General features: G+C 42.4%; 1 protein-coding gene across 2 annotated transcripts in view; it reads right to left on the reverse strand.

Annotated features, from left to right (window-relative positions):
• Positions 1-16,794, reverse strand: part of NHS (Nance-Horan syndrome (congenital cataracts and dental anomalies)) — a 378,248-nt gene that overhangs the window by 118,876 nt on the left and 242,578 nt on the right. The window lies entirely within an intron of this gene.

Consider the following 16,794-nt stretch of genomic DNA (forward strand, 5'->3'; position numbering starts at 1 on the left):
AGCATTCATCCAACTGTGGACAGTGTGCTTCCCAGAGGGAAAGAAGAGAGACTGCACCTGTTTCAAAACCTTTAAGGGTCTAGAGTCATTTCAGTTTCCCCTTAGGTCTCAAATCTCACATCAGAGCCAGCCACAGGACCCCATGCCTCACCCTCACAGCATTCTGGGGAAATCAATTCCTAACCCCGGTTTCCTATTACAAATAAATAATACCAAGTGCTTTCACAGTTTTGCATGAGACACCGATTGGATACTGGCTTAGGTGACACATCTCATTTTCATTTGTTCCCAAACATTTTTGGTCTAAACTTTTCAAGCTTTAAATTGGTCTCTGGGGTGACATTCAATGGGAAACTTGAAGGAAGGGGAAAAATATATTCAATTCTCTTGGATTTGGAAAATATGCTGCTTGGCTGAGAAAGGTGTTTTCCACATATTTGATCACCCAAAAGCAGTTAAGCACTGAAACTTCAAATATGTTATAATCTAATCAAAGCCATGCGCATCTAAAAACATGGCATCCCAGTGCTGTGGACGATAAAACATGCAGTTGACTCATGTGCTGTGAGATGCTGGTGTAGACCTTGGCTGCAGAAGGAAGCACAGATCAGTGTGGTTGTGTGGGGGCAGCTGCAGTATAGACGCAGACCCCAATTCACAGCCTAGCCTGGCCAACAAACCCGGGAATTACACAGGTTGTTTCATCCCTGGATTTTCAAGTGCTTTGTCAACAGAATCCTATTACCTTTCATGACAGCCCCAGAAAGCCAGCAGTAGGCCAGCAGTAGGCCCCAGTTTCACAAAGCTGATGGCAAGGCTGGGGAGAAAAGGCAGCTGGCTAATCGAAGGTCTCTAATAACCATGCCTGTCATCCTTTTTTTTTCTTTTACAATTAAATTTTGAGGACAGAGGAATAAGCTGAATGATACTTAGAAATCTTTGTGCCCTAGGACTGTGTGCCCCAAAACAATTGCCACTAGTCACATGTGGCTATTGGGTATTCGAAGCAAGGCTAGTGTGTCCAAAGAATGGAATTTAAAAATTTTGTTTAATTTTAATTAATTCAAATGTAAATGTAGAGGCTGATACTGAATCCAGTTATTGGGAAAATTTTAAATACATTTTGAAGAACTTGGATATGTGTATCTACTTTTTCAACTGTAAATTTTATGAAATCTAAATACATATCAAGTATTTCTGATGAAAATTAAGCATTTGAATTAAGATGCACTGTACGTGTGCAATGCATATGGGATTTTGAAGACAATACAAAAAATATGAAACATCGTATCAATAATTTTAAAATATTGATTGCATTTTGAAATGGCAATAGTTTGGACATTTGGGGCTAAATAAAACACACAATCAAAACTAACATCACTTGCTTCTTTTTACTTTTGTAATTTGATTATTAGACATTTTTAAATGACATCTGTGTTTTGCATTGTATTTCTAAGGGACAACTACATTCAAGAATAAAAAGAGATTTGCACAAGCAGATGTCATCTACCTGCCCAGCCAAGCTCTTATCACAGATGCACATACATACAGACCCACCCAATGTATAAAATAACAAATGGCGACCAAAAATTTAGTGCCAAGATCTCTGAAGAGGTGGTGCCACCCAGCCAACTGGGGATTGTGACAAAAGTGACAGTGTCTCAACTTGACTTGCCCTTTGAAGGACCTCGGACAAATGAATCCCTTTAGCCATCTTCACAGCAGCAAATGCTCTTTACCTTTGATACAGGGATATCGCTCACTCAGTTCATTTACCGGGTTGTCATTAGGGCCAGTCCACTTGCTGGGTGCTATAGTGGGCCACAGAGACAAATGAGACATCGTCCCTGGGCTCAAGGGGTTTGCAATCTAGTTGTTTTCAAGCACGTAATTAACTTTTTCTTTTCTTTTTTTTTTTTTTTTTTTGAGGAGTCTTGCTCTGTCGCCCAGGCTGGAGTGCAGTGGCCCGATCTCGGCTCACTGCAAGCTCCGCCTCCCAGGTTCACGCGACTGCCACCACGCCCGGCTAATTTTTTTGTATTTTTAGTAGAGACGGGGTTTCACCGTGTTAGCCACGATGGTTTCGATCTCCTGACCTCGTGATTTGCCCATCTCGGCCTCCCAAAGTGCTGGGATTACAGGCTTGAGCCACCGCGCCCGGCCACTTTTTCTTTTTAAAGGTAGACTGAACCAAATGCTGAAACTGAGCTCACAATAAAGGGTTCCCAGAGCACAAGGGTGAAGAGTGATGAATTCTGCCCATGGATATTAATCAGGGTGGGTTTTCCATGCAGTAACACTTAAGATGAACTGTGATAGGCATGCAGGATGTTGTCAGTTTGGGGGCGGGGGAGGGGGGCGGCATTGCAGATAATGAAAACAGCTGAGCCAAGGAATGCATGTAAGTGGATAGTGCATTTGGGGAATGGTGTGGGGGAAAAGGGAGAGAGGTCCTGACAGATGAGGTTGGAAAAGTCCAAAGGGACCAAATGCCAAGTGAATCAGTTGAGACTAGTGTGGTTTTGGAGAAGGGGAGTGATGGGGTCATGTGACCATGGCAATACTCCAAGCAAGAAACAGCAAGAGCCTGGCTGGGTGCAGTGGCTCATGCCTGTAATCGCAGCACTTTGGGAGGCTGAGGTGGGAGGAACGCTTGAGTCCAGGAGTTGGAAACCAGCCTGGACAATATGGAGAAACCTCATCTCGACAAAAAAAAAAAAATTAGCCGGGCATGTTGTCATGCACCTGTAGTCCCAGCTACTCAGAAGGCTGAGGTGGGAAGATCACTTGAGCCCAGAAGATTGATGCTACAGTGAGCTATGAGTGTGTCACTGCACCTCAGCCTGGGCAACAGAGTGAGACTATATATATATGGCAAGAGGAGCCTTCCCTGGGACAGGGAAAGAAAAAGTGAGAGAGGGAAGATGCAAAAGGCATAGTGAAGGAATATTAAGCTATCAGAGAAGTAAGGGAAGAGGGAAAGGAGCTCATGGTGTTGTCATTAAGTGAGATTAGGGAACACAGGAGGAAGAAGAGATGTGACATGATATGATGTCTGAAAAAAAGCACTGAAAACTCTTTGGAACAAAGCCTGGATTAACACAAGACACTGATAATAGACCACAGGCCCATGAACCCACCTAACGTGTAGTGCTGTACTTGGCTGTTAGCAAAAACCTTTATCACACAATGAAGATGGGAAATTGCTAAGGAGGGAAAAAATTCTTCATTTTGTGATTTCCTGAGTTAATTTTCAAACGTGAGGTAGCATGAGTGTAGATTGTTGACATTTAATACATGTAACATTGGAAATGAAACAAACACATATCAAGCGTGGGTGCTAGAGTCCTAACAATACACCTATAATCAGTTGTAAGTCAAAGCTCTGCCCTTGGAAAATGTAACCCGCCGTGACGAAAGGATTATGTAATTTTTTTCAGGGTCAAAATTATGAGAGGGTTTGCTTGTACAAGTGGAACATACACCAACACCCCCACCCCCACCACCGTTGCAAGGAGAGCTCAGGTTTCAAAAGCAAGCTTTCTGCCTAGCCCTAGCCCTCAGGCTGAGGTTCTGTGGTTTCAGATTGGTTTTGGCTTCAAGCAAAGGCAAGTCCTTCCTTCTGCTCTCAGAACTAATTCCAGCATTTATGGTCAAGCCTTGTGGCCCCTTGTCTGCTGACCATGTTAGGAGCTTCAAAGTCTTCGAGATGTGATTATTTGTTCTGTCAACAGCTCCACGCCTCTGAAAAGTGAGGGCCACTGCTTATAGCTATCACTCATCCTCTCTCTCTCTCTGTATTACTTCTCAACAGTGCAGACTTTCTTCTGGAGGACGCTCAGCACCTTAACACCACCTCCCCAGTCCAATTGATACTAAGTGATACCAGGTGTCTCTTTTAATCTCACAAGAACAAACCAAACACTATGCCCCTATTCCTCCCCCCAGAAGAAAGTGCATATTGAGCAAAATGGGTCTACTAGTAGATGAACCACGAACCCATTAATTAATTCCATTTCATGGGGAACTGATGGATCTGTAGCTTCTTTATATTTTTCCATCATTTTTTGTCATCCTCAATAGAACCACTGGTCAGAATGATCTTCTTGACCATTATCCGATCTATAGACCATTCAAGTCTCTTGTGCTTAACTGCACTCTTCAGTATTTATCCCACCGCCACAGTACATTTAAAATATTTCTTTAAAAGGCCACCTTAAGAGGAACTGAATGGAATGCGTGCACTGTGGAGGGGAAGGGTCATTCTCTTATGAGAAGTTACAAGAACAGAAGTGGGATTTGTGCTCTAAACATGAACCTGGGTTGAATTCAGATGCCAGGGATGGGCTTTCCTCCAGTGCTGACATTAGATGTGCCTTCAGAAAATCAGTTTCTCAAGCTCTAAGAAGGGGGGCAGAAAATGCTGCTTTCATCACAGGCAGTCAGAAGGGAAGAGTTCTTGTTCTAAAGATTATGACAATCAGAACAAGTAGAAGGTCTCAAGGAAATGAAGTTAGGCTTTGCAAATAAACTGAATCTAGGGGGAGGGGTTGTTCTTGTAGTATGAATGTCCGTTTGGATCTTAACCCTGGCACTTGGAAACACTGGAACACTACCTTTAAGACCAGTGGCACCATCTCAGCTCACTGCAACCTCGGCCTTCAGGGTTCAAGCGATTCTCCTGCTTCAGCCTCCCAAGTAGCTGGGATTACAGGCACCTGCCACCACATCCACCTAATTTTTGTATTTTAGTACAGAACGCGTTTCACCATGTTGGGCAGGCTGGTCTCGAACTCCTGACCTCAAGTAATCCACCTGTCTCGGCCTCCCAAAGTGCTGGGATTACAGGCCTGAGCCACTGTGCCCAGCCTTAGCACCATTACTTTTTTGTTCAATGTCATTACTGCATCATGACTGTGAGATGTGTTAAAGAAGTGATGAAAACAGCAATCACTTTTGAAAAATGATCAATCAGTGCATCGATACAGCATATCTATCACACACAGGCAGCCGAGGGGATGCAATCTAGTTTGGAAGGTAAGACATGCATACGGGGGAGAAATGCCTTGCAAGGCTGTGTTTGAGGGTGACCAAGAGAGTGGTATAGGTGGTAAGAGCTCTGATTTAAGGAAGGATCACTTCCTGCTGTGGAAGCCAGAACGGGGCCTGGCAAAATAAGCAGAGTTTGGATACAGAGAGAGATGAGGAAGGCACATAAACATGGGAAACACTGGACCAGACGGAAGATCCAAGGCATTTCCAGAGTGCAGTGAACAGGGCAGCAATCGGGGCAAAAGTAGTGTGGATCTATTTTCCCATTTGCAAACTGAGGATAATAATTACCTTCCTTACAGGACGGCTGTAAGAATTAAATGAGATAATGTGCAGAAAGTGCTTTGCATGGGGTGTGGCACGAAAAAATGCTCAATAAATTTGGGGGGCAGTAGGGCAATAGCAACCAGAAAGGAACAAGGAAGGCTGGGAGAGATGTTTCCAAGGGAGACCTGTCACCCAGCTGGACCTGGAGAAGCAAAGGACAGGGAGCACCAAAGATGCCTCTGAGTCTGGGGGGTCTTGGAAGTGGGAGTGTGGGAGGATGATTGACAGAACCGGGGGAAAGAGGCAGGAAAGCGAAGATTAGCAGTTTCAAACTTGAGGTGCTCAAAGTGCCAGAAGATGGTGTTTGTCTATTTCAGCAAGATGAACAGCCACATTTTCACAATAATGTGTAAGCCTGGCCCCACCAGAAAAAAAAAAAAAAAAGTCATGGGGAAACATGCAAAGTCAATTTGGTCTGAATCTACCTGATTCAAATTCCTACTACTTGTTCCAGTTCAGTGATGTTTGGTACTTTGGGGGAAAACTGTGCTGTTTGAAACTTTTCATAATAACATGCTGGGGGTGTGCGGGGCAATCCTAGAAGAAACTTGTTGTGTGTGGAGGGGGGCGAGGTGCAGTAATGAATTTTACTATTGACTCTCATTGACTAACCATGCATTTGTGCTTTACCAAAAGTTCTTTACCAAAAGTGCCAAAAATTCTGGTTCTCTTCAAATGCACAAGATCCGAATAGCAACCAACACTGACATCTTTGCTTCCATGGCAGTTCTCTAACTGGCTGTATCTACACACCCTGAGAACACAAATTTCACAAGGTCCCCTCCTTAACAGTATGGATTTGAAGACCCTTGGCTTTCACTCCCAAGGAGACTCCCTCATCTCTTCTCCGAGTACCTGAGTGTGGATAATTTGGTTCTTGTTTGTCTGTTGAAAATACTAAAAGTTTGAGAATTTTGCCCTATAGTCTTCCCTAACCTACCTATTGATAATAATTTAAATGGAACTGACATTGCTAAGCCAACTTTATTATGAAACAGTCAGACAAGTTCCTATTCAAACAAAAAAGAAAAACTTTTCAAAATGTTTCTTTCCCTTTGATAGTTCTTCCCCTTAACTTTTTATTTTAAACCAGAAAATCACATGTTATATTCCAGTAGGGGGAAGGCTAAAAGCCTTCAACTAGCTAAGAGCACATTTTGTCCACTGATCTAGGTCCATATGTGCAGGCACAGCCTTGAGCCTGAATGCAGGAAAGGTGCCTCTGGAACAAGGAAAAGGAAAGCGGAGGGTAGGCATGGCTGAAACAAACCGTGTGGGTTTTCCCTTCCCCTCTTATTGTGTTCGCTGGTTTCCCTCATATAAATGGAAGTCTAGAATTAGTTCTTAAATCTGACAATGTGCCTAATGACAGGATATGGGTTGAGATCAAATAACCAACCAAAACAAGGGGTCTGTTTCACCTCGGCCACTCGGCATTTTGCTTTTATCTGCCTATTTGTTTCATGATAACTTTCAAAGCAGTTGACTGATTCTAATCAAATGTGGGGCATGGCTAAGGGTTTCAAGATTCATCTTAAGCTCAATTTGTGGTCCCGTCAGCCATCCTGAAACAAAACAGTAGCCAGTAAAAGTTTCTAAATGGGCATATCTGCTGTAATCTTCAGCAGACTTCACCAAGGATCATACATGAGTAGTGGTTACAGATCTATGTGATTACACGGAGTGAAGTTTGCAGATCACAGACCCAGGAAAGTATCTAAATTCACTGCATACAATGACTTCTCACAGTCTTTGGAGAGGCAAGTGTTATCACCGCCCAGACAAGGGGGAATAAAAGCCTTAATAAAGGGGGACAAAGTTACATTACTTTGGCTATATCCTGTGAATGATTCATGAGAGAAACAGTTCAATAGATGTAGAATTCAATCCAATAGAAACAAGCAAAACTCCAGTAGCTAAATCTATGTAGTTGAAACAGGATCTTCAAGAAGCAATGTGGCCACAAGGTGATAGATCTAGATGTTAGAAAAGGAATTGTTCAGCTTGCTATATTGGAATTAAATCTTCATAATGGCAGCACTAAAGGATGACTTGGAGGGCTATTAGCCCCTCCAAATATCCATCAGATTCTCACCAAAATCTACCCCAAATGAACAAATAATTATTCTGCCTCTATGAAACCATTTAAGTATCCCTTATAATGAGAGCAAATTATGCAGTTACACATTTTCATTAATTATATTTGTTTTGTTTTATTTTGTGTTGATCAGTCCCAGGGCAACTGATTATACCACTCATGTTAGAGGTAAAGAATTATGTTTTGGTGATATTCCTAAAGTGATTTATTTGATATTAGTTCTTTTTCCTTGTCCTATTTTTATAGACCCATAATACACAATTCACTTAAAAGCAATGTGCTTCCTATGCAATGGAGACTTCAAGAGAAGTCTCCTTTCAGCCAGGCAGTCATCTTTAAGTACTTCTTCTGTAGAAACTCTGCAGTCACCAGGGAACCTTGACTATTCAATTGTATAACAAATAAGGAAAGCCAGCTGAATATAACAGATCATTAACAACTCAGAAAGAACTGAAAGAGAAAAGTCTTCATGCTCAACTGTAGGGTTAGGATAACATGCTGATGGACTTCCAATTACCTCCCGGACCAAGTATCTCAAAAGTCTCCTGTCTAAAGCTGAACATCCCATTTCTACCCAAGGCTGCCGCATCTTAGTTTAAAATGTCCATCTCCACTAGGCCCACCAAGCTAGAGTCCTCAGAACCATCTTCACCTCCTTCCTATCTTCCAAATCCAGTAACCAATAGCTGCTAATCCTGTGTCTCAGTGGCACTCAACTCCAGCCACTCCTTACTTTCCATCACCTAAGTTACTGCCATAGATCAATGGTTCCCTTAACTCCCATGTGAACTGTTGCCTCCTTGCTAGTTTCCCCAACACTAGTCCATTTCTCTCCTCTGGTGATGTTGTCACATGACTGTAAATATCTTCCTCCAAATCAAACCCCACCATCTCTCAACATGCTAACATAAACTGTCTTGGCTCCCTATTATTTACAGGATTAAGTCAATTTCTGCCATGGCATTGGAAACCCTTCAGAATATGACACCAACAAAGATCCTCCACTTTATCTCTGGTCGGACTTCCCATCCTAACCACCAACACCACCCAAATGCTATGCTCAAACACACGGAACTTGTGATTCCTCTCTTTGGTGTTTCAAACATTGTTCCCTCTGCCTAGAATGCCCTGTGTCCTGCTGAGCTCCTACTCATCCTTCAAGATCCAGATCAAATATCACCTTCTCCTTCAAACTTCTCTGATACCCCAGGTCAAAACAATGTCTTCCTCCTCTGGCCTCCCACAGCTTTTTATGAACACTTCCACTTTAGCCTTGGCTCAAGTTTTTCCATAAGGTAATTATTTATTTGCACACCTGTCTCCCTGGCTGTCTGACTCAATTTGGTATTAAATAAATCAGTGATGGGGTGGCTCAGTGTCTTCCCACTGCAATAATTTCATTTCCTGGAGGCTTGGCACAGCCATGATATCCAGGGGTGATATCCAAAATATTTCACAACTGTATGGTCTGAGCACTGACCAATCAAATGGATTCTTGGCTGGGGTGGTGTGTCCCAACCAAAGCTCAACCTTGGCCTAAATCCCAACAGCCAGGATTTCAGTGAAGGTATTTTATATCTGATTCAGTCTTTAAAAACTGCTCAAGTTTCAAGCTGATTAAGTCAGCTAGGGCCTGAGGCTTTGAGTACCATTTGTTAAATCCTTCAGGATCCAAGAAATTGCCTTGAGTATAGATAGCAGGTTTTTAAAAAGTTACTATCATAATTATTTTTAGAAAGACTGGAGCCAAGAAGGTGAACAGTAGGTAATTGTGAGATTGCTTTGTAGTGACAAGGGCTTCAACACACACACAAACTTATATCCAAAAAAAAAAAAAAAAGTCTTTTCATTGTTTCTGCAGTCATAGTATAGCCACACAAAGCAGGCTTTCATTTATGGCTCCCTCTCCCTGGGAAGCCAGGCCTGAGAGTAAAAGATATCTTAATGTTCTCTTTCAAGGCTGCTGAGATTTAGAAACAAAGATTGGTAGGATGCTACAATATCAGCCTTTCTTTCACTCCCCTCCTGCCCTTTCTCTTACCTCCTACTTGCCTTTTTGAACAAAAACGATTTTTGAGCATCTCTTGTTTTACTTAGCTACCTGGAAATGTGTTCAAAGGAAACAGCAGTGGGTGGAAACTCAACTCTGAAGAGAAAGACTGGATTTGGAGTTTTGTGGCCCATGTTCGTGGATTTAAGTTTTAATCCACCAATGCACATTCAAAAGCTGCAGTTCTGGCCACCTCTAAATTTTTCCCAGTACAATTTGGTAATTTATTGGAATAACCTGGACCTGGCCAGGCATGGTGGCTCACGCCTATAATCCAAACACTTTGGGAGGCGGAGGCAGGGGAATCGCTCAAGCCCAGGAGTTCAAGACCAGCTTGGGCAACATAGTGAGACTTCATCTCTACTAAAAACAAAAATATTAGCTGGGCATGGTAGCGTGCCTGTAGTGCCAGCTACTCTGGAGACAAGCAGGAGGATTGCTTGAGCCCAGGAGATGAAAGCTGCAGTGAGCTATGATCGTGCCACTGAACGCCAACATGGGTGACAGAGCCAGACCCTGCCTCAAAAAAAAAATAAAAAGAAAAAGAAAGAAAGAAAGAAACCAACCAACCAACCAACCAACCTGGGTCAGGCTGGGAAGAGGGGTCTTGATGCCATATTCAGGATGGGAAAGTTCTAGGGCTGCACTGTTGACTAGAGAAGCCAGTAGTCACATATATTTATATTTAAATTCTAATTAGTTAAAATTAAGAAAATTAAAACTTTGGTTCCTCAGTCACACTAGCCACATTTCAAATGCACAATGGCACTTGAGTGTGGCTAGTGGCTACACTAGTAGGCAGCACAAATTTAGAACATTTCCATCATCATAGAAAGTTCTATTAGGCAGTGTTATCAATGATTCCATTTTGTTTTGTGATGGGGTGAGGCAGGAGGGGGAAAGGAGTCATGCTGGGAAACAGATAACTCCTTACTAGGGGGAGAAACAGAAAAGCCTGAAACATTTCTCCTTCCTCCTCTTTCCTCGCTCTTGTACTTATTTTCCTATTCCTGATTCTCCCCTTCCTCATTTTTGCGGATGGGAGAATCTGACCAGGACATACACTAGAGTAGAACCTCCCCAAGGGCTGGGAGTTGGAGCCTTTTGTTCACTGTTATATCTTTGGCAGTCACTACAGTGCTTAAGAGGAGATGCTTGGTAAATGCTGCTGGATGAGTAATTCGATGGGGTAGGGTATCTCCACTTTCTTCTACAAGGCAGGAAACAAAAACATCCTCTACTTCCTTGCTTGACCAGTGGGAAACTGCTGTCTGGATCCACCAAGTACACCAGGGACCACCAAGGACACCTTCAAACTGCATCAACCCTCAACTCCCTGAGGCTGGGCAAGATCTTGCTTTTATCATGAGACTCAGAGAGGTAACTTGAGTCCTGGAGCCAGACTCCCTGAGTGTGAGCACTGTCTCTGTCACTTACAAGCTATGTGGCCTTGGGCAAGTCATTTAATGTACTCTGTGCCCCATGTGCCTCATGTTTAAAACGAAGATTATAAATAATATTTCCTACCTCATAGTGTTGTTGTTTATGTGTTAATACACGTAAAGCACTTGGAATGGTTCCTGGGTTCGTTATAAGTGCTCGATAAATGTTGGCTATTGAACTCCTCCTGCCAAGCTCAGCCTGCTAAATGAGGAGTCTCAGTATGAATTGTGCCAATGAGCCCACAAATAGTGGCAGAGCTGAATACGCTCAGTAAAATGAAACACTGAAAACATGCTCCAGCCTTCTGAAACTTATATGTTAGGAGGCTTCTGGGAGTGCAAGGCATTTAAGAGATTTAAAAGCAGTACAAACCACCCCATATGTAGGAAATAGAAAACTTTAAAAAAAAACTCAGAATGGAAATCCTTTGTGGCCCCTCCAACTGGTCATTTTTGATCAAAGACAATAAATCAACAGGGTCATTTTTTATGGAAATGGGCTCTGAATATCTTCTAGTGACAGAGAAACAACTCCTTGCAAACTTATGTTTGAAGAGCCAGACCAGCATATGTAAGGAAACTTGGTGGGAAGACAACATGTCATGTCAGCCCCAGCAAGTATGGAGAGCAAGCCTACCCTCTCGTGACTCTCATGTCTACCAGGGGCCTCCTTCAGTTCAGCAAAACACTCTGACTCACAAGACCACTGTAGGCCACTGCTTCTGGGAGTCTACTCATAAACAAACTGCCAAGAACCACCATGGCCAGGAGGACAGCTTCAGGCAACCCTCCTCTGTGGGAGTCTTTACAGCAGCCCACATACTGTCCGTGGCCTCCTCTCTGGACCCGCAAGTGACAGTTCAGGTGCAAACAGACAAGAAGCATGTCAGAGAGTACAGGGTCCATCTTGGCTTAGAAGCCCCATACCCCACAGGAGGTAATTTGTCTTGTAAACAACTAGGTTTCCAGGGGCCCCATATGGGACATGCCAGTACCAAGAGTTTCACACTCAGGGAAGCCCAAGGCTATGGTTTTTCACCAGGTATTCAGATTCATTTACAATCCTGTGGCATAAAAGCAATTTAACAATTGGGTCATTTCTACTATAAGCAATACTGCCTGGTAACACAGCTGACATTCCACCTTCACCACGTTTCCAGGGCAACAGAGCTGGAAAGTTAAAACAAGGACAGATTTCCACAGAGAAGGAGAAAGGTTACACTAACCCTTTCCCCACAGTGACAAACTCTGTTCCAGAGTTGGAGGCTGGCTAGTCCCTGCTCATTGGATGCAGGGACAGGAGAAGATGCAAGGAAGCTGGATCTCCACCTAGGGCTGAAGATAAAGAACGGCTAGCAGAAACCTAAGACGAATGGCGCTCCTTGGCAATGAGTGCTTAGGATGGGAGATAGGGCTAATTGTCTGAAGGAAAGACAATGGGCAAGAGACCTTTAGGGCCCCTATACTAAAGGGGCTGAGGTGGCTAACCCATGGTGACAGAGCATCAAGATTTGCACCACCACGGAAGATGTTATGAGCCCCAAAGAAAGGGAAGAAAATCTAAGTTAACCAAGCTACCCTCTGGCTTGTAGTTAAGGGTCTTTGGACCAGCACTTTACCTAGTTTCTCACTTAGCATCTGTGTGGAAGATGCGTTTCTCCAACCTCTGTTCCAGCACTCTCATCATGTTTGTTCCAATAAGATACATCTATCTGATGGTGCAAGTGAATACAATTCCTGGCAAGCAAGCTGTTTTCTCTCTCACTCAAGAAAGCATATCAAGCTGAGAGTGAGAGTGAAGTTAGCTGTAGCCTTAAATCTGTTCTAATTCATATTTAAAAGTAAGACATTCCCAAATGTCTGGCATTAATAACAAAGTACTTGAGGCATAGCTCACAACTGACACACTGATTTGTCAGGACCAGAAACTGAGAATTGATGCCCCTTTATGTTAGTGTAAGAGCAGAGGAGAATATCCACGATGTTGTCTTTAAAACCCACCTCAGAATTATAGATGGATTATAGATCCATCTATAATTGGATTATAGATTATAAATTATTCTACTACAAAGACACATGCACACGTATGTTTATTGCGGCACTATTCACAATAGCAAAGACTTGGAATCAACCCAAATGTCCATCTGTGACAGACTGGATTAAGAAAATGTGGCACATATACACCATGGAATACTATGCAGCCATAAAAAAGGATGAGTTTGCGTCCTTTGTAGGGACATGGATGCAGCTGGAAACCATCATTCTTAGCAAACTATCACAAGAAGAGAAAACCAAACACCGTATGTTCTCACTCATAGGTGGGAACTGAACAATGAGATCACTTGGTCTCGGGAAGGGGAACATCACACACTGGGGCTTATCATGGGGAGGAGGGGAGGGGGGAGGGATTGCTTTGGGGAGTTATACCTGATATAAATGATGAATTGATGGGTGCTGACGAGTTGATGGGTGCAGCACACCAACATGGCACAAGTATACATATGTAACAAACCTGCACGTTATGCACATGTACCCTAGAACTTAAAGTATAATAAAAAAAAAAGAAATGCTAAAATAAAAAAAATAAAAAAATAAAAAAAAAAAGAATGTAAACAGACATGCCTTCATCTTTCTCAAGTCAAACTGGGAGACATCAGGCACCTCCTGCCCCAACCTGAATTGCCCTTGAATGTTTTATTGGGGTTGGGCTACAGTTGTGGGACACCCGAGGTAAGCCAGCTTTGACATTTCTTCATCTGATTTGGTCATTTATCTAATGTGAGGGACCCCAAATCGTCAGGATGCATTTTACATTCTTATATGATCCTGGGTCCAGAGATAATCAAGACCAGCTGGTGCTTGGCTTACTCAGGTTTAGAGGAAGCATTCATTCATGCATGCATGCATTCATTCACCCAACAATCAAATATCAAATACCTATGCTACATGCTGATGATGGTGACCTCAAAGAGTCCTCAAGGAATTCCTGGCCTCAAGACCTTAATTATTCAGATACCTGGTTACCCTTGGTCAACAACTCCTTCTCCCCTTCTTCCTCTTGAATAGTCTCAGAAATTCCTCATTTCTAGAGGCATGGCATGGCCTGCCTGCCCTATAAAGGATCGCTGTTGCAGGAATTTACTTTCTAAAACAGCATCTCTGAAAATGTGTTTTATAGAACCCAATCCCAAATGTGGTAATAGAGCTGCATCTTCCAATGAGTTTAGAAAACTCTTCATGTTTGATCCTCTTTGAGAGAGTTATAATGTACTTCAGGATATTAAGGCTTTGATAGGTTCTGCAATAAAGAAACCCATTTTATTTTGAAATCATCCAGTTTTCTCAAACTTTTTGGACCACATTAATAAGTGTGTGTGTGTGTGTGTGTGTGTGTGTGTGTGTGTGTGATCTATTAATATCCTGAGGAAACCATGTAGTTTGGGAGACACTTTATTAAAGCAATACACCATTAATTTGTTATAAACAACTCTTATCTGGAGATGTAATTTATTAACATATATTTGTGCTACATAAAATACCTTGTATTTGTATACTATTATTAACTGATATATTTTAACACTATTATTTAAAAGAATATTAATAATATTTCATTATGAGGACATAGATATTGTTTAAGTGATATTCATAAGGTCCTAGAGTAGTATGATATGGGGTAAAGATAAGAGGTCATCAAAGAGGCAAACTCATAGCCCTTCAGGAATCTGTAGTCTTCCTTTCAATGACTATGAGAGGTCATTGAAATCAAGCTAATAGCGCCTGGGCCAATGCTATGGGCAAAATAAGTTTCAGTAGCTTATTAAAATATGTGCCCCCCTCTTACTGCCACTCTAGCTTTGGGTGTAAATCAGACTTAAGGCTTAAGAGGCTTACTGACTTGGCTATGAAAGCAGTAATGTTAAGGTGGTGTTAAGCCATGTGTGAAGTCATAGAAACACCTTTTAGCACTTATAATTGTATTTTATTATGTTCTTTGTTTGAACCATTAATAATGAGAATGTGAATGAATGAAGAAATGTCTAACTGTATAGTAGGTTTGGTAGGCATTGGTGAGAAGCTGTAGATTCTGGAAAGAGAGAAAAAAAGCAAATTCCTTTTGTTCTATTTTCTGAGCTCTGAAATGTCTTGGAGAGAGATTTGAAATGGTTACAAGAATCAATTCAGTATCTCCAAATGAAGCCAGTATTTTTTGTCTGAGACTATTCTGGCTGTTAGCCATCGTATTTCTTGAATTCACTCTTCAGAAATAAGGAAAGTAGTTTATCTTGATTTAAACCCCCAAGCCTAAAATCACTGTTGCTAAATTCCAAAGAAAAGAAATACAAATGAGTGCACAAATGCACATACAAATGGAAATTAAAAGTTTAACAAATTTGTCATGTTAACAGCAGCTGGGTTGTTGCCAAGTAGCCTCATGTTCTAAGGGCACCCCCTACACACACACAGAAGAAACCCCACTTAAAGAATTATAGGCTGGGCTGGGCGCGGTGGCTCAAGCCTGTAATCCCAGCACTTTGGGAGGCCGAGACGGGTGGATCACGAGGTCAGGAGATCGAGACCATCCTGGCTAATACGGTGAAACCCTGTTTCTACTAAAAAATACAAAAACCTAGCCGGGTGAGGTGGTGGGCGCCTGTAGTCCCAGCTACTTGGGAGGCTGAGACAGGAGAATGGCGTAAACCCGGGGGGCGGAGCTTGCAGTGAGCTGAGATCCGGCCACTGCACTCCAGCCTGGGCGACAGAGCAAGACTCCGTCTCAAAAAAAAAAGAATTATAGGCTGGTTGCAGCAGCTCACACCTGTAATCCCAACAATTTGGAAGGTGAAAGTGGGAGGATCACTTGAGACCGGGAGTCGGAAACTAGCCTGGCCAACATACCAAGACCTTGTCTCTACAAAAGAAAATTTTTATAAATTAGCTGGACATGGTGGTACATGCCTGTAGTCCCAGATATTCAGGAGGCTGAGGCAGGAGGATCACCTGATCCCAGGAGTTAGAAGCTGCGGTGAGCTGTGACCATACCACTGCATTTCAGCCTGGGTGACAGAGCAAGACCCTGTCTTAAAGAAAAAAAAAACTGTAGTTCTGCCCCATAAATATCCACAATTATTATTTGTCTAGTAAAAGTTTAAAAATGTAAATAAAAAAAAAAAGAACTATAAACATTGTCTTCTGTCTTTGAACCTTTCTCTTTCCCTAAATACTGTTCTCAGAGAAAAAAAAAGTCAAAGTTAACTTGCTTAGTAAAGCAGCAAGCCACTTGCAACATCCATACTAGGCTACTCCATACTGTTTTCCATTCAAGGTCATAGGTATCTCACTAGGATATTTATCTCCTCTCCATTTGCAGCAAATACACTACCTTTCTCTAGTAGTGTCTCATTGGCACCTTCCAGAGACTCACTCCTTTCTTAGAGTATAGTGGGCCCTCTCCAGTTGAGCAATCTTGCCTTTTCATCCTTGAAAGCCTGCCCCACCCAATTTCTGAGGCACAGTAGGAAACATTGTCAGTTATTACCAAAGACCAGAGGCCCATGTGGATGGAAGGGATGATTCTTCACCTCTTCCCTGCCTTACCAGTTCTAAGCACTCAGGATGTTTTCCTGGGAAGATTCTAAAATGATTTCTCAGATTATCACATAGTTCACCAAGGAATGCCTTGAGAGCCACATAGGTTTGGTTCTCTTTTTTTGTTTGTTTGTTTGGTTGGTTGGTTTTGTTGTTGTTGTTGTTGTTGTTGTTGGTTGTTGTATGTGTGTGTATGATCAGTTCTTATGCCTGATCTCACCAATGCTATTCCTTAGGAA

The sequence above is a fragment of the Colobus angolensis genome, unplaced genomic scaffold (genome assembly GCF_000951035.1).
Source record: "Colobus angolensis palliatus isolate OR3802 unplaced genomic scaffold, Cang.pa_1.0 Scaffold188, whole genome shotgun sequence".
Taxonomy (NCBI): Eukaryota; Metazoa; Chordata; class Mammalia; order Primates; family Cercopithecidae; genus Colobus; species Colobus angolensis.